Raw genomic sequence first — 23,716 nt, forward strand, 5'->3', positions numbered from 1 at the left:
CTATCTCTTTTCCAAATAGGCTTCAGTATACAGACACTCCTCTTTTTGTCCTCCATGGTCAATATTCCTTCATGTGAAACCCTATCCATCCACCTAACATTCTTCTATAGAAACACATTTCTGAGGCGCTGTTTTCTATTTATCATCTTCTCTTAAAAGTCCATTTCTCATATCCATACAACGTCACATATGCTTTCACCTGACTTTTCTTCAGTATCATGAACTTTCGCTTCGAAGGTGTTAAAAAAGGGGAAATATGTAAAGCTACAGGTAAACTTAAAAATTTCTAAGAAAAAATATATTCAAATTATATATCAAAAGTGTTATCCTACATTTCTTAATGGTGCAGGAAAATTTTCTTAACTTCATTATAAACCACTTGTTCTATCTATCTGAATTCAAGTCTTCTCATTGCAATACGGCTAGCGTGTGCGCCTTTGGCGCAGTTAGTTCGGATTCGATTTCTGGTGGAAGCTCATATGGTTAAGCTGTAAGTCCACATCTCACAGTCTCAGTGCTGAAAGGGACGCTAAACTCCAAACCAACTCACCAACAATCTTCCTCTCTCTCTCTCTTTTAGTGAAACTTTTTGTTACCCTCCCAGAAGGAAATAAATATCAATGCTTTTCGCTCACACGAATATAGTTATAGGAAAAATAATATGAACACATATAACCAGACAAACAACTAAAGCCTATGAAACACAGAAAAGTAAATGAAAGAAAGGTGAAGTCCTATAATAGGCTACGGACCTAGTAAAAATATAGACTACAAGCACATGAATGTACTAGATTGTTTTATACTGAATTGTGTCAACTTGATCCTTACAAGTCGCACACATCTTTCTTGTATGGTATAGTTACTTTAACATTAAATTTCTAGTTTTCCGATTCTCAGTTACGCCCGTAGTCTAAAGGAGACAGTTGATTAATAAAGAGAATGGTTATGACAATTGGTGGAATAAGGATGTGGACGGAAACGGGAGAACTCGGCAACGGAAATGGATGGACTCGGGAAACGGTTGGACGAATGTTATTCACTGTGAATTCGCATGCTTGGGATCGAACCAGAAATCCCTTGCACCAGAGATAGGAGCTCTATCACTGAGCCACTGTGTTCTATTTACTTCAGAAATTAACATATTGCAGCAAGTAATATGAAACATGAATTGCCTCATGTAGTTACAATTACATGGAGGTTTCAGTTGAAATGGAAAAAGTAGATCAAATTTATAAAACTGTGATAACAAGATAGCTCCAAAAAATATCCATAACATGAAATTAAGATAACAAAATAATCTTTCTTCCTTTCTCTATCTTTTTTTTTTTTTTCAGCATCTCCTAATCGTCATAAAGACAGAACATGTAAACATCGTGACAGTGACAAGGAAGCTTTTAAGATGTGGTACTAAAGGAAATGGGAGGCGTCATAGAAAACTCTTTCCTTCATCGGACACGCCCATCTGAGCACGAGTAAAATTGATGAATGTTCAATACGCATCAATCATTTTTCTTGATGAATGTTCAATATATTTTCCTTTCATATCTTACGAAGCTGACTCACCTGATTAATTCGTTATTAGCTGTTCAACAAAGTGATCTCAAAAATGAAGATGTACCTCCTACTACTATTCTCATTATATTAGGCCCTACTATGATACACTAAAATTATTATTATGATATTAAGACCTACTAGGAAACAGTAAAACTTCAACTATACCTCATTCTGATCTTCACTATTTTCAAATAATTATACAGTAATTATCTATATATTAGCATAGCCACATGATAAAATTATCTAATGATTCCTTGAATTTTTCACTATACTAATAGATAACACTTCAAAATGTAAATATGGAACAAATAATTACTAGCAGTAATTCTCAACTTTTGAGTCGCTACCCATTAGTGTGTACTGAGGACGTTTTTGCTGGTTAGGAAGTTCTCGTATTTGGCTTAACATTTTAACGATTTCTGTGCCATTAACAATATTTTTGGTTAATTGACTTCATGGACGATAAGTTTGACGTTTCAACATTGACTGAAGTAATAGCAATTGTTAATATTTCTAGGGCATAGATTCTCTACAGAGTCGTTCCATTTTTGGAATCTTTCCACATCCCGCTAGCAGTGACACTTTATGCATATTATGCCAATTGCAAGGATATTCCAATGTCCCAAAAATAGAACGTTCAAGATAAATATATTTAACTTTTACCAAAGATATAAAAAAAAATAGAAAAGCTGAATATGCTATATTCTACTTTTGAAATAGAAATACTGAATATGTTATATTCCACTTTTGTTTTGAACTATAACTATTTATACTGACATAGTTAGAACTAATAAAATGCAGGTGTAAGTTTAAATTTTTCACTTCAAATGACATTATCAAGAAGAAAAACCATGTTGTAATAAATTAACTCTAAACTTGAACAACGTCAACCAACAATGTTAATAACTTTCCTCTGTATACAAATATCCATTACTACCCACACAATAATATATGTACCCTTTGTCATTAAACATGAAAATAAAAATGTCCCCTCAGAAAGGAATCGAGAGTGGATAATGGACTAAAGCTATTTGCTACGCTCATATCAACTTCAATAATAATAATAAAGGTAGTAAGTAAACAACTTAAAGCGCGAAGAACATAAATTTAGAAGGTGGGTCAGGTACTACTCATTACAATACTAAGAATTAAATTATTGCATAATTAATAACTCTTATGAAGGCCTATAGTATATAAATTTGGGTGTCCAACAACTATGGTATCATAAACTGCGCAAACAAATTTCTGATCTATAAGAATAGGTATAGAAACAGTTATTAGCAAGGCTTGAAAAATCCTAGGAGCCACGTCGCCATGGCGACTCGAAATACGAGTATGATCCCTAGTTAATTTAAGACTAAATCATACAGACCTATGGGTGTATATCAAATTTTATTTGAATTATGGTGCCTACATCAGAAGGAAATTTTTCGAGCACTAGTTATTAGCATATTCAATAGCATATTTATTTGTAAATGCTACCTTGTAGATACCACTTTCTATTTTTTTCTTCCTCGTTGTCTAAGTTAGTGGTATTCAACTTGGAATTCGTGTACTCCCAGATGTATGCGATGACTTACGAAGTACGTAATATTATACATTATATTGTAGGACTAATATTTATTCCACTCTAACTATAACATGGATCTACTAAATGTATAGCATGATTCTTTTTCTAATAAAACTGGGTTATTTAATTACTAAGTAATCTTATCTTCTGAGGTCAGCAATCTTTCGATCAGTTTGACGCAGGTTTCCAGTTTTTCCTATCCTAAGCAAACTTGATCTCCAATGCCCTTTTTACACTTGCCAACTATGTTATACATAAGGATCAGAAGTCTTATACAACGGCTTTGTCTGTCCGTCCGTTCGACGGAAGGTATCAGAACAAAACGAGTTGAGAATGCTTCAAGAGTATTGCCACAACGAACTTAAAAAGAATAGAGATATGAAGAAGGAAGGACAACTCTGATTGTTGCTACATGTAAAAGTAAATCTTGTCAGCGCCTTGTTCTGTTTCTCGAGAAAAAAAATATATATTCTCTCTCTATGACTTACGGTTCCCGAGATATGGCTCCTTAAATCTCCAAAAAATTCAATCACTTTCTCAATAACAGACAGACACACAGACAGATAATTCAGTAATGAACTTTTTAAGTTCGTTGAACAGTTGCGAATGCTTCAAGAGCATTGCCAAAACGAACTTTGGAGCGGGAAAAATAACTGTAATTGTTCCTAGATGTAAATCCTTTTATACGCACCTTGTTCTGTTTTACTAAAAAATTTGCAAAATATCATCTCTCTACGACTTACAATTCCCGACATATAGCTCCTTAAATCTCCCGAAATTCGAACCTTTTTGACCAATATCTGGGGAACGGTGGCCAGTTTGCCAGTAGACAGTTGATCAGTGGCAACCGATTATTGTTTGGTACCAAATGCTCAGCATCCTCTTAGGTATATTGATCAACACTAATATGACCAATCCGTCACTTTTGGTTCCTGAGATATGACTCCTTAAATATCTGGAAATCGGCCATTTTTGTCCAAAATCACGAGAACGGTAAGCCATAGAGAGATTGTATTGGTGTCAATCAATATCTAAAGGAATGGTAAATATTTTGGTACCGATATTAACTGGTGACCACTGGACAAACCAGTAACTAGTTAACCAGTAGTGTTGACACGAGACGAGACGAGACGAGACTTCAGGTTGTCTCGTCTCGTCTCATGCAAAGCGTGTCTCGTCTCGTGTCTCGGCTCGAAAAATGTGCTCGTCCCGTCTCGTGTCTCGTCTCGAGAGGTTCTATCCCGTCCCGTCTCGTCTCGTTTCGCTCGTCTTGTCTCGTAAAAATATAGCAGCATACCATGGGAACGAAAGTAAAATGTAGCAGGCTGCACAATGCTAATCAAGATACAACTAAGTTACAAGAATTACCCAGAACACACAAGACAAGAAATGTCACAGTAGCTACACCGTGAAGCCTTCATCTCTGGTGTATGTGGTAGTCGGTTCGATCTCGGTTAGTGCCATGTGAGCTTTGTGGTGGACAAACATTGAATGTGTGTGGGGATCGCGATGGCTCAGTGGTAGAGCGTTCACCTCTGGTGCTTGGGGTCTCGGGTTCGATCCCAGCCCCGCCAAGTGAACTTTGTGGTGGACAAACACCGTGTGCGTGGGTTTTCTCGGGGTTTTCCCGTTTCCGCCCACTTTCTTCATTCCACCAATTCATTCATTATTCATCATCACTGTCTCCTTTAGCTTAACCGGCATAACCGTTGGACGTAAAACTCAAAGATTTCATTTCATTTTTCGAATGTGTGTGTTTTCTCGAAGTTGTCTAGTATCCTACTACTTTCTTCTTTCCACTAATTTCCCCATCAACATCCATTCGGCCAAAGTTGCCTAAAGGTCTTAAAAATAAATTCAAATAAGTTCACAAGGCAAGGACAAATAGTTTGCAAGATAATATATCTCTGCTGTTAGTTGTCTGAGGCTTCTCGACCCTGGCTTTTTTTTTTTTTTTTTTTTTTTTTTTTTTTTTTTTTTTTACATTCTGAAACTGAAATTTGTTTCATCAGTTTCAATACACGAATATACAGTAAATTGCTCATAGGTACGTCGAAGATGAAGACACTAATGTCAAATAATGTTTACACGACAAGTAAAGTTCGATGTAAAGGTGTCACCATCCCCGACACTACCGTAGTGTAACCTGTCTATATTGGCCACCGTCGGTTCCATTGAAATGTGGCGAACTAAGACAGGTGGCCAACTTACAGAAAATAAGTGTGATTTGTGTATTTTTAGAATAGGATTTCTAGTATTGCTTGATTGTAAAATTTTAATAAGCAGTGGCACGACAGCTGCTTATAAATAATGTATATAGAGTAATCATAAAAATATACAGTATTAGAAAATATTACTATAGTATGCAAGAGCGCCGATTTCTCTGTAAATTGGGAGGGGGGCATTCAGATGCAGAAGGTATATATATGAAGATTTTAAGACAAATTGTACTCAAATTATACCAAATATTGTATACTCATAAATAAAATAGGGGCCACATGAGCTTTGGGGGGCCCGGGCCCCCTCGGTCCCCCCAGGATCGGCGCTCTTGATAGTATGTTTAATATATATATGCTATATATATTAATAATATATATATATATATATATATATATATATATATATATGCTTTCTCTTCCTGAAAACTAGTTTGGTACATTAGATTATAACACAAACAACCATGAAATAAAAGTGCATATACGCAGTTTATTGACATTGATACAGTATTATAGCACACTGAGTTATTCAGATTGAAAACAAGAAAAGCTGTTATAAATTGAGAAATTCATTTGCAATTTATATGACTTCTTTTCAGTTGTTGCTGAATGGTGGTTCATTCTAGACATATTTGCTTTATTCTTTTTGGCAGATATGCACATTCTAATATTGTAGTTAACTACCTCTTGTTAATGAGCTAGAAGTGTTTCCCTCGGAGCAAAAGATGTTTTGAGAAAATCTTGAGGGAATTCATATCTCAAAACCTACGCTACCTTTTGACATGCAGTAGGTGCCAATAAATGACAATTGAGCTTTAACCTTGAGAATTTTCCGGAATTACTAAAGCTTCCCACTAATGAAAGGAGCCGATATAGCTAATGGTTTTACCAAAACAGACAGGGTAAACAAATACGTACAAGCATTTCCTGAATTCCTATACGTGCTTTTTCTTATTCACATCTTCCTTCATCACCCTTTTATGAGGGTAGTGTTCTGGCCATTGATCTCCAAGAACAAATCGTGCGAATCTATGCTTCTTTGTGTCCAGTCACAAATACAGAACATCTGCCTCTCATATGGGAATTCGAAAGAGTTAAGAAAAATAACAAAACTGTATTTTTCGTGGCCAAGATACGCAGGTAAATTTATCATTATCATCATAGGGTAAACATTGCTTCAGTGTGGCCAACTTCCAAGATAGACAGGTGACCAACTTATAGGGTAATAAGTAACGAATGTCTTATGGGAAAATGCAGGTTCAAGACGAACTAGGCCAAGATAAGCAGGTGGCCAATTTAGAGAGGTGGCCAAGTTGACAGGTTTCACTGTATATATATATATATATATATATATATATATATATATCAGAGAGAGAGAGAGAGAGAGAGAGAGAGAGATGGAAAGATACCGTATTTATCCGTGTATGCCGTGCACCTTTTCTGCACAAAAACGAAGTCAAAAAACAGGGTGCGCAGCATACACGAGGAAATGTAGAATTGACTGAGCCACCAAGCATTTAAAATCACGGGGAGTCTTTATTAACCTAATACTGGAATATTGTCAGTAATTTTACAAGAGTAGAAAAGTTTTAATATAAAATGACAAGTTGCAGCTCATCTTTCCTCTTTGCATCAACCGGCCTTTCAAGAACTAACTACTTGCGGCGACTGTACACTGAATGGATGGCAACTGCAATACACGAAACTACGCCGACTGGCCGAATTAAGAAACCTTCACTTCGCCTTTTGTGCGAATGGGTTATTGAAGCATGGAATTCAATTCCAGAGGATCTTGTCGTCCGCAGATTTAAAAAATCCTGCATTTCCAATGCCAGCGATGGGAGCGAAGACTTTATTTAGTCCGATGGTGATACGTGCTCCAGCTCCTCGGCGACGAAGAAAGCTAGGCACGGGAGTGATTTCTGTTAATAATCACAGTATTGTTGGATTGTCTCTGTGTATAACAATTTTAATGATTAAAAGTAGGATGAAAAATACATTGTACCTTTTTTTTTTTCAGAAAATTGATGTGCGCTGCTTACACGAGTTTTTATTTATTTATTTATTTTTCAATTTTAACGTTCCAGAAATTGGGGGTGCGCGGCTTACACGGGGACGCGGTATACACGCGTAAATACGGTATATAGATAAATAGAGAGATAGATATGTGTTGCCAGTCCAGTTGCCAGTTATTCATGACAGTTTTTGATTTGTGAGTTCCGAGCTCTGTTGAGGAGCTCCTGCCTCTTATTTGAAGTTGTGATTGTTTGACGTTGTTATGACGAAGATGAACTTTTTCGGATGCAACTGTCGCAATCCTACAGAATGTGAGTTTTGGTTGATGATGAAAGATGAGGATGATGATTATGAGAGGCGAATGATGTGAGGCAATTGAGTGCACATCTAGTGATGTAATTGACGTAATCCCCGCAGAAAAGAAGATGACTGGAAAGGGTGAGTTGGAAAATACTAGAGAAGAAGGTGATTGGCTAATTTATATTCTCCGTAAGTGAGGATTGGTTGGCTGTTCATCCAATGTTGTGGTCTGAGCTGGCCCTCATAAGGGTGTGGTCCTGTATAGTGCATGTGAAGCGGTTAGTCTTGAAAATCTTCCAAGATTTCACAAAAGATGATGAGTTTGCTGAATATGTCAGTAGCCGTCTTGATTTGGTGATACCTTTTTTGGAGAGCCGGAAGTAGTCTATGTAGCTGCAGTTCTTGGAACAAGCTGAATAGGTCTTTCCAGTTTGCCGGTGATTCCATTGTGGGAGACGATGTTTCTGGTATTGACTTCTTGAATGTTGCACTTGTTTTTTCAGCATACGATGGTTGTGATGTCTTGGTTGGATCAGGTGCAGGTGCAGAATTTGATGATAGAGGGGGGAAATCTTGGGGGGTAGGTATCTGCTTTTGAGAGGAACGTCGCGATAGTATTCGGTAGATAGTAGGACATCTGGAATAATTAGCAGGATGGTTGCCTCCACAATTTGGACACTTCACGTCGCTGTCTGGAGTTTTTCTCTTGCATTCATATGTAAGATGATTCCCTGCGCATTTGACACAGCGAGGATGTGCAAAGCATGACGATTGAGTATGCCCAAGTCTCTGACATCTGTAACATTGGATATATGGTTTTGCCTTGAATGGTTCTATCTTAATTTTATAAAATTCGAGATATTCCAAGTTGAATATGCTTTTGATGTTAGGCGTCCGTTCTAAGGTTACAAGGTAGAGAGGAAAGGGGACTCCCCCTCGACCTTTCATCTGTTGAACTGATATTGTAGGATATCCTCTGTTCTCTAAGTCCTGCTTGATATTTTTTAACGAAGCATCAATAGGCAGTTGCCGAATGACTACTTTCAGGGTTTTATCCTTTTTTACAGAGTCCAGAGCAAATTGTAAGTTATACTCTTTGCAGAAATCGATTAATGCCGCATAATCATCTTGATTATTGCACTGTAATTTGATCCGGTCTGGATAGATATGTGTGTACACTTTGATTTTATATATGCCAGCCTTTAGGTTTCACAGTGTTAACCCATACCAATCAAAAAACTACTTTCCATTTTAGCATGTTTAGATTTGTTGCAATTATTTTTTTTTTTTAAAAAAAAGCTCGGAACCAAATAATTTGATTGAGTAATGGAAAGTATTTGATTGAAATTTTACATGTTACTGCACAGTAAGCTCTACTTAAAGTGCCATAGTAATGGGAGCTGAACGACACATCGGACGAAAGAATGCTTGGGGCCAGTCTTCACCTCCATGGTTCAAATCTGTTCCCATAACCGCGGGATGTGTGATACTATATGGTGGTTGCCCCGTTTGTGTAACAATCTCATGACAGTACACCCAGATTAGCTAGTGGTCTAAAAAAAAAAAGTTGATTTTGGGGTGGCCATTTTGGATTAAAGTTTCTTATATTGTCGTGATCTATTCGCAATCATACAACGTACATCTTCATACCAAGCCGAGCGGTCTGCGGCGATAGACCATCGGCCTGAAGGCCCCGAGTTGAATCCCGGAAGGGTCATGTGTATGGATTTTAACAGCATTTGTTTTTTCGTATTGTGTCAGGGGGGGAAGTCGTACAGGATAAAAGGATTTCAGTCTGAAAAAATTGGAGAGAATATCCTCCCCCAAGATACTTTCATGGGAGAAAGGAATTAGTAAAAATACAGGATATACATTTTATAGCAGGTTTAAAAATATGGTTTGGGTATCCTATTTCTTTTCTGTTAATTATGTTCTTCAATGTTCGAATGTTTATCATTCTCATGATATTTTCTGCTTTCAACGGAGTTCCAAGAATGTTATACCAAATGTTCTTTACATTTATCAAGTTCGAAAGGTTTTAAGCGCCTATAAGAAAACATTTTTGAAGATAATTCAGGTCCTAATGAATATTATTCACTAGGAAAGGGAAGTATTCCCCTTCTCTCAACATGGAAGCAGAGGGCAATTTCGCACTCTGGTCAGATCAAACATTTCCGCGTAACAAAAGGAAGGCCTCCCTGTAAAACCTCTTCACCTCCAGTGGTATTGTTAGTACCATAAATTTGCTGAAAGCAAACAATTTGAAGGGTTCGTCGACAGTATCTTTGCTTTCTTTGTCCTTCGACCGGCTTCCAAACAAAGAGGTGAATTTTACAACATGACTGCTGTATAATAAGCGAGCGATTGGTAAAATGGTATAAGTGTATTTTTATGTGTATGTGTGTGTGTGTGTGTGTGTGTGTGTGTGTGTGAGAGAGAGAGAGAGAGAGAGAGAGAGAGAGAGAGAGAGAGAGAGAGAGAGAGAGAAAGAAAGAGAGAAGACAAAATTTTAGTTGCAAGATGACATACTTCAATTGCCGTTTTCGGTTCATATAGCAAAAAGAATACCGCAACTACAGCCTGTGATGAGTGTAGTCCTTACCCAGTTTTCCAATTGAATAGCTGGTGGTGGTAGTTCGGTTTCTTGACCTTGTAAAAATCTTCCCTGTCTTTGATTTTGTTTGTCATCATTCTAGCCAGAAATGAAAAAAATGAGAATTCCTCAGTTTACAGCAAGGGGAATTGGGACAAGACATTAAGGATGATATTCCTGGAAACTCATGTATCACGATTGTTTCATTCAATAGACAGAGGACACTTTTCTATGAAGGCTTTTCAACATGTTTTCTCACAAAGGGGAGTTTCCTTTTGCAACCTATATGACCACTGGCAATTTCAATCTTGGCCATTCCCGCCAGCGTTTTCATTTTCGAGACGGGACAAGTAGCCTGTCTCGTCTCGTGTCTCGTCTAAAAGGGTTCTGTCTCGTCTCGTGGCAACACTATTAGCCAGTGGCCACCGGCTACTATATGGTACCAAAATGTTCACCATCCCCTTAGGTTTTGATCAACACCAATATGGTCTCTCTATGACTTACAGTTCCCGAGATATGGCTCCTTAAATCTCCGGAAATCCGCCATCTTTTGGCCAATATCTCGGGAACGGTAAGAGTGATGCGAAAAATTTAACCACTTTCTCAGATAGTTTTTGATGCTCTATCGAATGGAAGGTTCAAAATTGAAAAAAAAAATCACAAATAACATACAGACGGACAGACACACAGACATCGAGAATTCAGTAACGAACTTTTTAAGTTCGTTGAAAATAGAAAGAGTTATCGAGAAGCTGTTTTTTGGAATTGATTTTGCATCCCCAAAACAAGTTCCATCTTTTAAATAATTACTATTTTTCTGATCAGAGTATGATTTTTATTCTTTATTAAAGTTTAATTTAATACGTAACACAACGTAACGTTATCTTCTTCAGACATTAATTGGCATATGTATATTCATATTAATGTGGGTAACAGAGATAATATTTTAATTGTTGTGCTTTTTATATATTTTAACTGTTACGTATTAAATTAAACTTTAATAAAGAATAAAACTACCTACTCTGTTCAGAAAAATAGTAATTATTTAAAAGTAATAATTCCAGAGTCAGTATGGAAGGAGAAAAATTCCATCTTCTTTGTTAACTCTATATTCAAATTGAAAGCGGTAGAAAATTATTTTCGGCTTCAGCGCTGATCGCCACAGAACGAGAAAAGAAATTCAGCGTCTTAAGAAAAGATACGATCTCAACTTGTAACATTATATTGAAAATGAAAGTGGTAGAAATTTACTCCTACTTCCGGTTTCAATATTGATCAAAATAGAGCAAAAATGGAAAGAGATATCGAGAAGCAGTTTTTTTTTTTGAATCGATTAAGACTTCAAAGAGTAGGTTCCATCCCATCTGTTAACCCTCTATTCGAACCTCTCCGGTTTCAGTGTTGATCGACGTAGAACAAGAATATTAATAGACAGAGGTCAGAGTAATTTTTTGGCACTGTGTCAAGAAAATATACCATTTCCATCTGTAACAATCTAGCAATACCATAAGTGGTAAAAATTTATATTACTTCTGATTAGTAAGTTGATCGGTACAGAACGAAAATGATAATAATGACGACAAGCGGCTTCTTAAAATATATTCAGTGTTTCAAGAAAGATGTCATATCCGCCCGTAATTGACTAGTATTTCAGGTTTCAATATTGATTTCAATAGAGCAAGAATGGTACGACATAGACATGCAGTCTTTTTTGGAATTGATTCAGATTTCCAAGAGATCTACTCTCTGGTTTCAAGAAGGAACTTATTCTTAGGGAACTGAATCCATATCAAAAAACCGTTTCTCGCTACTTATTACTGTTTTTGCTTTCTGGAGATCCAATACTGAAACAGGAAATAGTATATTCAATCAACCACTTCCTACTTTAATAGAGAATGAAAGCATGCTTCTAAACATACAAAAGAGAATCACACGAAACTTACATGTATGGAAATGGGATACAGATATACCCACTGTTAGTAAGTGTCAAGATATTAACAAATTCAACCCATTAACAAGTTAAATGCTACCTACTGTACATCGCAACAAAAACAGTCCCTTTGGCCAAAATGTGTTTTCTTCATTTCTGGTTTCTGTGTGTACTTCTTAGTAATTTAATCATTTTAGATAATTCTGTACTATCGGTACTATGTAATATTGATATTTTCTTGTGGTGATACGTTACCCTCACGCGGCCCCAGATAGACCGCCGCTCGGAATAGGCTTAGTGACCGCCTGAGACCAACATGTCACCACGCAAATTTAGCCGATTGTATCCGGATTTTCCCGGAAAAATAACGCATAAGTTAGTAGCGAGTTTAGTACAGCGGCAACTTCTGCACGCTTTGTTAAACTTTTACTGTGACTGCGTCTAGCCTCAGTTTTGAGTGTCTTGAACACTACATTAGACCTTTGGATAATGTGGAAAGCACAGTGTATTTTTGCCATTTAGGCTAGAGCCATGTGAGACCACGTTGGACTTGCAATTCCACAGGTAATAATGGCTGTTTCTCGTACTACCAGGCCGACTACTACACACTGCGATGTAAGAAGTGAGATCAGTGAGTCATCACAGGCCATAAGCTAACAAGAGGTTGTGTGAAACCAATCTAACACCACGTGGCCGTAAAGAATATTTTATATGATACCAACGTGGCCTCACGCGGCACTTAACATAATTATTAATGAGCTCGGCCGATTGCAAAGAACATGATTCAAAATTCGCTTTCGTTTAAGGTGGGGTAACGGATGTATAGAAACATGGTGTCTTCCCACTTGCGACAGTCCTATTAGCGACAGGAACTGTTCACTGTCCTATAAGCGACCAATTCGATCTGCTATCTGCTCTATGAGTCACCGATTCGTTCATACTAAGATAATGGAAGAAGATAAGGTTCTCCCTTCTTCAACTTGTTTCATGCTAATGTAATTTAAAACCTAACAAACTGTAGTATGAAAAATTTCGCTCTACCTGAATTTAATACGTGAGAATGCTCTCATTACATTAACAATCTTTTATACGTTTTCCCTAATATTATATTTTTGAATTAATTTCTATGAATACATTGTCTCTATCAAGGGGAAACTAACTAAATACATTTAGAGTAGCTCCGCCTTTGTCTATGATTCTAATATAATTAAAAATTTCCTGTTAAAATGATACGGAGCATAAGTTTACATTGAATATGTTTATGGCATAAGAAAGAAATCAGAAAGAGGTAGGGGCGCCCGAAGAAAATTTTCTAGGGAGGGGCATCTCCATGGTTGCTGTATCACGTCTGGTATATCTGGTATTTAATATACGTGGATTGCTATATTACGTATACATTTTTGTGAGCCAGGAGGGCGACCCCTGCCTTCCCATCGGGCGCCCATGGAAGAAAGGTGTTCACCACTTGAGGATATCAAAGAAATTTAAAATACGGTGTATTTGAAGAAATTATCACACAAGTTACAAATCTCTCGCAGGACTTAACAGTTCGTCTAGTTATAAGGGATTATTTCAGATTGCTACACGACAAGCTTTTATGTATAAGTCAAAACAAGGGAGGGAAGGAAAATTAAGCAATTAGTTTACGTTTCAGTAGCTTACAATAAGGGGGAAGGTAGTTTAAAGAGTTTGTTTACCTTTTGGATTGTTTAGAGTTAACTGCATTGTAATTGGTGGGATTAGTTGAGAATAGCCAATCAGATGTAAGGGATCTCAAAAGCTGTCTTTTATCATTGACATTTTTTTTTTTTTTTAAATTTTATTCATAGAGTCTTAGGAAGTCTAAAAAGTAGATAGTTGGCAAAACTGTTACACGTTTAAGTTTTTCAAAATAAAATATATTACTGTGCTTAGTGTGTGATTGGAATTGAATCAAAATAAATACAGAAAACAGATCTTTTGAAGAAAGGGGATATTACAACTAGATTTTCAATAATTACATAGGAATATACTTTTCATGGAAATATCCCTGTTGTCTCGTTAAGTTATTTGATATGATTTATGTCAAATCTAACTCAAAATTAAAATAAGTTTTATTTGCACTCACAGTAGAGGAAAAATATATTTGAAGAACATTATCACTGGCACGTACATATTTCATACCAAGGTTGTTCGGGCGCTAATAACGCCAGAGGCAAACATATTTTACGAGATGGAATCATATCATCTTCCATCATCTCAATGTAAATGAATCGGTCGCTCATAGGACAGATAACAGTTCCTGTCGCTAATAGGGCTGTCGCTTCTAAGACTAATTCTAGAAACATCACCATTACTTATTAAGATATTAACGGATTGACCACATTAACGAAAGAGACGTAGCCAGGATTTTGCAATAGGGGTGGGGGGTTCCGTGACGAAATACTGTGGTTATCACACCAGGGCCTCGATCATTCTAAACTATTTTACTGGCAACATGAGCTTCCAACGTGAGTCGAACCTGGTGAATTCGATTTCGTTCAAGAGTTATTGTGTTGAGTAACGGACGTATGCACTAACATTACAGTCATAATAAAGCCCAAAGAACAGAGACTGAATCTATTCTTCGAAGCCTGAATGCAAAAACAAAGTTCTCGCTTACATTTTTGCTCTGATACATATCGCCAGAGCTATTCTAAAATAAAATACTTCCCATACTTTTATAACACAGTTTGGAAGTATAAAAGACAGGGCAAAACTTCATTATTATAAAAGAGATGGTTTCTTACATTTCATAATTTCAAATATTGGTATAATCTACATTGAATTTCGCCCACAACATATTCAATATTATAATATTCATATACTATGTAGGTTATTGCCTTGACTTTCCAAACTGATAACAAAGCAAACTTTAGGTTAGGAAGAAATAGTCAAGTTTTCCCTAAATCCTTGCGAAAATATCATGCAAAGCTCATCTTTATATACATATATCCACAAAATTCATATTTTTTTTCGTCCATCCCTTTTGTGGTAGTGTTTTCTGAGATAGATCCGTAGCCCTTTGTGATTCTGTATTGCAATTTTCCCGTTAACATTCCAGCCAAAGCTCATCGTATCCTGTTGTGTGGCTATCGTATGGCAGAGTTCGTGCCTAGGAAAGCGAATCGTGTTGCCGCGACCATATCACCTGTCTCTGTTGGAAAGATAATGTAGCTCTTCGTCGCGCTATCTCATGTTAGATCCGAGTGTCGTGTTACAAAGGGAATAACAAAACGAGTGCAGTAGAAACAGGTATTTCTTTTCTTTTTTAAAAAAACTAGCAAGTAAAAGAAAAAAAGGAGAGAAAATGCTACGCTTATTAAAGACTGTGTATAGAGAAGTGGACTTATATTCAAAGGGAAGATAATTGTATCCCGACTGAAAACAAACACAACATAGTAGTAGAACTGAAGAAAAGGAATATTTATTTCAGACTACATATTTCCAAGTCATTTGTATCACAATTAAATTATATGTAGAAAAGACGATGGAAAGCTTGTCATGTAAAAATAAATCAACAATCTCAGTTACTATTCAATTGTAAATTGAAAGTGCGATCAGCAGAAGAATATCACTGTACTGGGCACTTATGGTAAGGCTTCTTCTACAAACTTCTTATGACGTTTCCGATTTTTTTTTTTTTTTTTTTAAGTTAAATGATAATGAGAATATACTCTCTTTTGTTCCCGAAATTACGGGCTACTTCAAGATTTTTATTTTATTATTCTACTTTATGGTTATTCCAATGTTCATTATTTCTAAAAATGTGTTACTTTCATTTCTGAATTTATTAATTATAAATTACTAATTCTTCCACTCAAGCCCTCAGCTCTCTACACACTATTGTAGATTAAAATCATGTTTATAAATTGTTAACATGTAACTTTTTTTTTTTTTTTTTTTTTGTTTTCCCACCAACCATCCCAAAATTCATACTATACGCCACTATTCAATGCCTTCGGCATGGAGGCAAGCGATAGCGCAGGCAGAGACATCTAATAGTGTGATTGTTTATTATTAGGACTACCGTGATGCACAGACCGTGACGTCTGTAGTTTGTTATTAGAATACACAATTTATGTAACACGAAACTATTTCAGAAAATAAATACTAAAATTACAATTAACTAAATGGAGGTAATCAAAACTTTAAAATCTCCCTTAAACTCATTACATTACACTAAGAATACAAATATTAATAATTATAATATTTGAGTAAATATAGCTAGGCCTTGAACTTTCAAATGAAGCTGAGAAGAACATACATAGTTCTAATTTATTATTATTAAATATTCTGCCTTTTGAGAAGGCCTGGGACTAATACGTTTATTATTATTATTATTATTATTATTATTTAAGGTTTGCCCCTGGAAATGTTTCTTCCACGTTTCTTGATCTTCGGCTTCCTCTTTTACATTACGTGAGGTTAGAAAATATGTTTGCGAAATTTCTCGTAACTCCCAATATTTTCTTCTATTTTTGAAATTATCGATTAGTTGTATTCTTCTTCCTATTCCTGAGTTTCCTTCCACCCTTTCTTTTATGGCGGTATAAAGAAGACAATTTCTTCGCAAGATATGTCCAATTCATTTGGCCTTCCTAGGAAGGATGCTGGCTAAAAACGTCCTCTTCTCTCCTATCCGTTTTAAAAAAATTCGTTTGTTTCTTTTAATTTAGGAGTACATATCTGGATCTATATAGGTCGGTTCTCCTTTCATACGCAAAATGCAAAGAATGTGAACGCAATGCCGGGCCCAAACAACCAGAAACATCTTATATAGCCCAACATTCGGTATAAATAGGAACCAAAATCAACTTAGATTCAATTAAAAACCTAATGATCAACTCTACATACTTTAACTAACATGGTGAACGTGGAGTACTAATGATCAATCCTACATTCTCATCATAAAAGAGATAATTGAGATTTAAAAAAATAATAAAAAAAAACACTTAGCAGGACACAAGATGTATTCACGGGTGTCCCGACAAAACGTACCAGCGACAAAACGTACCACTTGAATTTTCGCGACAAAACGTACCGCTTTTGACGGCTTTCATAAATGACAACCTATCATGGATTAATTAAAGCATTCTGATATTTATTCCACGACAAAACGTACCACTTATATAAATTACAACCTGTCATGGACTAATTAAAACATTTCGGATATTTAATCCGCGACAAAACGTACTACTTCATGTTAAGAAACTACTTCCTCATGAACAGGTAAAACAACGGCAATATAAGGTTGAGAAGAACAGACAGGTAATGTATCGAGTTGTCAAAGTGCAGAAACTCATTGGCTCAGAGGAAATGTAGCAGCCTATAAACTGAAAGACACAGCTATAGATCATGGAAACTTTTTGGATATTATTCCGTTCTTAAGCAAATTTGATCTTCCGCTTAAAAGTAATTTAGATAAGGTCACTGAGAAGAGTCATATACGAGGAAGTAAGCAGGATAGTGGTCGCATAACTTTTACTAAACACGGTGAATTATGTTTTGAATGCTATCAGCACACTTATCAGAGAAGATATTTCGAAAGAAGTATCTCAAGCTTCAATATCTTCTGTTCTATTAGACACTACTCAAGATATAGTAGTTTCAGGCCAATGCTCTGTTGTTTTACAGTATGTTGTTAAAATGGTTGTTAAACAAAGTATTGTTGTCATTGTAAAATGCATATCTACCACAGGCTAGTGTGTTTGCGGTTTACTGCTGGAAATTCTGCAGAAGTTGAACCTTGATATTAAGAAGTGTATTTGAAATTCAACCGATGGCTCAAGTAACATGCAAGGACAATATTCGGATTTTTTCAATTCACCTATGATCAGTTACACGTGTGACTCAGTTGATTTTGAGTTTAACGGCCCTTTTAGCAGCGAGGCCATATGAGACGGGACATATTGATTTACGGGAAATACGAAGCACATGAGCTCCCGCCGGGAATCGAACCCAGGTCTCCCACGACAAAGGCGCATACGCTAACCGCTTAACTACTAAAAAACTCAGTTACACGTGTGGTGTTACGCTCATATACTCAATCATGTCATACGTGATCTGACAAAAAATTGCATTGATTCTGTGTCATTGTTCTGCTGAATGACTGTGCGATATTTATGCGTGAGTCTTATCAGCGAATGTACATTTGGAAGATCAAATGTTAACAAAGGCGTCTTACAGTTATTGCGGAAACAAGATGGTAGAAAACACACTGCTTTGTATGTAGAGTTGACCATAACAATTAAGAAAATTGCTTGTACAGAAAATATCAAACCAAAAGCTAGGTGTAAAGCAAAAGGATATATAAAAGATCTTCTCAAGTTCAAAACAATTTGGACAACAGAAATGTTCCTTAAGATATTTCAAGTGACGACCTCTCTGTCAAACTATCTCCAAATAGAGGGTGCTGCTAGTGTAGTTCTATCGGATGGTGCAGACTACTCTGTTTCAACTGAAAGAGTAGAGAGATGATTTTGAATCCGTTAAGAATGCAGCATTAAGCTTTGCAGAATGGGACAATAACAAATTTGAAGACTTAGAACGTGATTTCTTTTTTTCTATTGACCTGTCGACAATTCGCCTTCAGAGATGGACAAAGATTTTTCCTGTGAATATGAAGATGAAGCTGCTTCTATCCAATGACCAGGTACTGCATCGAAGCATTCAACACAATATTGGACATGGTAGTTTTGAGTATTTCTTCAAGATTCAAGAAGTAATGTACTTTATGGATTATTTGGACCCTAGCCACTTCAGCCAAGTAACAGAACTTCCAGACATCCCTTTCGATAAACTTAAATATTTTCTGAAAAACTTCAGTTAAGAAGTTTCCAAGGATACTATAAATGTATTCTCTTAAACTTTTGAAGGACGTGGATATCCTTGAAAGTCAGTCTTGATGACGAGCACAACCGAGGGAAAATGACTGTGCTGATGGTGCAAGTGATTCAGAATTAGGAGAAAATACATTTGTTTACAAGGAAAGCGAATACAAAACGTGTTGCAAAATTGTCCAATGTGCTGCTTTTTAATTTTGCAGAATTGTAATTTGTGCAGTAATACTTATCCAGGTTTCCAGCATACAATTTTTGATTGACTTTGCCTGTAACTCCGGTAACATGTGAAAGAAATTTTTCAAAATTGAAATAAACTGAAATACATTGAAAATAAGCTAACGAGTACCACGTCTCAGGAACATTTGAAAACATTTTGTTGATATCTATTTAAAAAGATTTATTAAAAAATATTTCGAATGCAAAAGTGATATATACAGTAGCATCAAAAACTAGTACACTAAAACATCTGCTAATTTTGTAATATAGTATACGTTCTCCTTGAACTTCATATAATATTTTAAACAATTCAGAATAATATACTGATGAAAGAATATCAGGTTTTAATTGTCAATTGTTAATACTATTGACTTACTGTAGAAAGAAAACTGCAATTGATTTGTGACATTGAAATGCTGGTGGCCCTTGTGGGAGAAAGCACCCGCGCCCCTCTAATAATGCCTATCCGTCTCTGGTCCAAAGCCTGGATAAGGTGTGATGGAAATAGCAAATATTCAAATATTGCATATGCAAGATTCTTGCTGTCTTGGTCTGGCGAGAATCTTGCAGGTATGGTCTTGGTGTTGCGAGAATCTTGCAGGCATGGTCTTAGTCTTAGCCTTAGTCTTAGTCTTGGTCTTGCATCGGTACTTTTCTCAGCACCAATCTGTTAAACTTTTAACCTTATTTTGGCCGATATATATATACTTATATACCGTCCTATCAAGTGGTACGTTTTGTCGCCTGACATTATTTGATGGCTGATTGGAAGACTCTTCGCAAGCAGCCCTCCAAGCAAGTGGTACGTTTTGTCGCTTGTGATTATTTAAATTGTTTTTAGAAAATCCTTTACAAGCAGCCCTCAGGTTAATTGGTACGTTTTGTCGGTGGTACGTTTTGTCGCTAGTACGTTTTGTCGCGTATTCGTATTCACGATCAGTGTTATCGCGTCTATCACTTAATCCAAATCCCCCCCCAAATAAATAAATAAATAAATAAATAATAAAACTAATCACGCTCGCATACAAAACAAGCGAACAACGTGCGATGCTCATCAGACCGCTAAAATCTTACAAATGATGATTGAGGTAGTCACCGAAACCTAGACTCAAATAATTTTCAAATTCGCCTAGATTGCCTCGAATATTTCTACAATTTCATTTGCTGTAGAAACGAAAATTCCTTCTTTAAGACTAAATTGTTTACTGTGCCCCTATTAAAACTATTTAGCGAAGTACAGTATAAATCTTTCTCGATAAATGTTCCAAGTGATGTTTACAGTAAGTTCACTTATACAAAAGTAAACCAAGAACATTTCGCAAATATATTTTCTAACCTTACGTAAAAATTACACTTAAATATTTGAGATGAGAGACAAAGTGGAACAATGTATCCAAATTAAATTTCGCAAAGTATATTTGACAATGGAAAAATTTAGAGCTGGTCCAAGTGCACGCATTCGACGCGCTCGTCACTTTCTCTGCAACAAGCAATACCTTCAGAGCTTCTTTGTAGGTATATGGTTGGTCAGTTTTGATAGCCAGTGAGAGCTTACGTGGTTCAGATTACATTTTAATCTGCAGATCAATATCTTATAGACTTCGTGTTGAAAAGGGGCGTCTATCTCCAAAGTAATTAACCAGCAACAATGTCTTGATTTAATGTTATTTGACAGCAACAACTCACCCGCTTGGGAACAAAATCATAGCGCTACACTATTCTCATCAGATTTGTCTCACGCTAAAAAAAAATATTTGACAGCATTGATAAACCTTTCTTCGTTTGAAGCCTCTCTCCGTACAGACAATTCTGAAAAAAATTGAATGCACGCACAAGTCAAGCTATTATGACAAATGGGTTCGCTTTTAACTAAACTTACAAGAAAGTAGCACTCTAGTATATGCGTCACTGTTAGGCGCATCTGAGTCACTTTTAGAAGTGTGTGTGTGTGTGTCACAGTTAATTTTATGTATAATATCGTTAAAAGATAAACAACAGCAGCTATATACAGGATACTTAAGAGTATATTTTTTACATATACATTACAAAAAATAAATACAAGTATACGATCTGTTCCAGCAGATGACAACAAAGGATAAACTCTTTAGCATCATAAAACTCCGTTTTTATCGATTTTCTCAAAATCTAAATATGATAATTTACTGTTTAGCACGTAATTTTCTTCAGCTTGATGTCATATATAACAATTTTATATAGATCTCATGTTTAGACAGCATTATAATTAAACTAAAATTAAAGCTTTAGAGTTAATAATAATTTGAGCCATCATTAGTGTCCTGCTTGTGTCACAATATCAAGCTTGACGGCGATATACTTCAGAATCAGCTTCATCTTAATAGGTGACATAGTAATTGTAAGACATCAACTTTTAGGTTTACAAAAAAATAGTTTTTTCTAGGAAACTGCGAATGAGGATTTAGATCCATGAATATCATTCTGTCTAGATCAATGAAATCTATCGTTTGATATAAGAGGTATGTTAGAAAGTAATGCTTCGATTCTGTGGGAACACTCGGTAGAAAAAATGTAAAAGATTTTTCAGATCAACAATCCTGAGTGAGGTTTTCCTCATTCACATCAGACAGCTGAGGGATTGGCACCTCACGTAATAGTTTCAGGCCGCTTCCTTCCTTCCCCATACCTTTCTTCCTCCTCAATTTTCCGGGTCATCCCTCATAAGTGACGAGCTAAGATCAGTGTTTCTTCCAACATGATTTTACGGGGCATTGCCCCTCCGGAGCTCTGAGAGTGCTTCCCGGAGAAGAACAAAATAATACGTCTATAATAATAAATAGAATAGTACCAGCAGTGCTCCCCCCGGAACATTTTTTTCTGGAAGAACGACTGGCTAAGATATGTTGAAAGCCCTAAAAATCTGATTCCTAATCCTAACCATTCAAAAGAGTCCGCTTCGATATAGGCTTGTTTCCATTCTTCGTAGTAGTACTGGAAGGGTTCTGCTGAAATATCTTTCAGTTTGTCGGTTACGCTCTTCTGAATATCATCCGGCGTACCAAAATACTACCCTTTCAAGTTATTTTTGAGCAATAAGAATAAAAAGAAGTCACAGGAACTGAGATCCGGCGAATAGGTGACTGAGGAATCACACGAATTCTTTTCTCTGCCAAAAATTCGTTGATGGAAATTGCAGTGTAACATGATGCGTTGTCGTGGTGCAGCATCCAATTGCATGCACTGCCTGGTCGCATCCTATTTTTCTTGTCAATATTCTGTGTTAAAATTTGATGGCCGGCAAACACGTTCAAATTTAACTCACTACTAATTATTCTCACCGACAATCGACGATGTGATCTCACAAGAGGCTTCAATTTTTCCACATTATTATCCGTTTTTGAGATTGAAGTCCTTCTACAATATGTTCGTCTCCCATTTGTTCTCGGCCTTCTTTAAAGAACTTGTGTAATCTAAATACTTATGCCGTGGATAGGAAATATTCTCTATAAGCAATTTGAAGCTGTTCATAAATCACAGTAGCGCATTCGCCAAGTTTTACATACAATTTGATAGCACAACTTCGCTCAAACTTTTGCTGATCCATTTTCGTAATGTATCTCACAAACACAACTTCACTTCAACGCCCTCAAAAATCCTGTAGCAACTGGAGCAAATTTCAACATGTACTAAGTCAATGGCAAGTGTTAATTGCTGGGTGAAGATGAAGGCAACAGATTTTTCGGTTCAGACCCAGTGCTGCCAATTTCTAAGACACTTGATATGTCTCATTTTCGGACTTTTTTTTTAAATACGCTAATAATATTGTTGAATTACTTTGGGTTTTATGTCCTACGTACCTGATCTTTAGGACAAAGGAGACGATCATAAATGAAATGAATGGTGAAAAGTTGTAATTACATCCATGTCCTGAGCGGAATTTGCTCTCATGGCTGGCAGGCCTAAGATTTTCATAGGTTAATGACCTACACCGCTTGACGATGCCAGCTGGTTTTGAATAAACAAATATAAAATTATCGGCTTTTTCGTTTATGTTGGTGTATTATCAAACTTTACAGAGAGGACTGTAAATAAAATCAAATAACAATTCCAAAATGTACACCACTTGAAAATTGAAGTTTGAACTTACGCATTATCTCTGACCTCTCATATCCCATTCGAAAATTTTAGTAAGATGAATGAATATTTGAAAATACAAATATTTAAGTCTACACTTGTTAAGCACAAGATCATTTAGTTTCATTTTACAGTTGTATTCCGCAGACAGATTAATATTTGTATCCTGAACATTATACTAACCCGCTATTCTCAACAGCATGGAGGACAGTCTATTAAGCCAAGATGATATCCATAATTACTCCCATAGGAATACATAGGGAACCGATGTTTGATTGCCTTTATCTTGAGATCAACTGGATGGATCTCATCCATTAACAAACTCGATTCCTTATTATTACTTTTTTT

General features: G+C 36.2%; 1 protein-coding gene across 3 annotated transcripts in view; it reads right to left on the bottom strand.

Annotated features, from left to right (window-relative positions):
- Window positions 1-23,716, bottom strand: part of Syn2 (Syntrophin-like 2) — a 1,212,019-nt gene that overhangs the window by 913,783 nt on the left and 274,520 nt on the right. The gene's annotated exons all lie outside the window — the stretch shown is intronic.

The sequence above is a fragment of the Thermobia domestica genome, chromosome 4 (assembly GCF_964235325.1).
Source record: "Thermobia domestica chromosome 4, izTheDome1.hap1.1, whole genome shotgun sequence".
NCBI classification, from domain to species: domain Eukaryota; kingdom Metazoa; phylum Arthropoda; class Insecta; order Zygentoma; family Lepismatidae; genus Thermobia; species Thermobia domestica.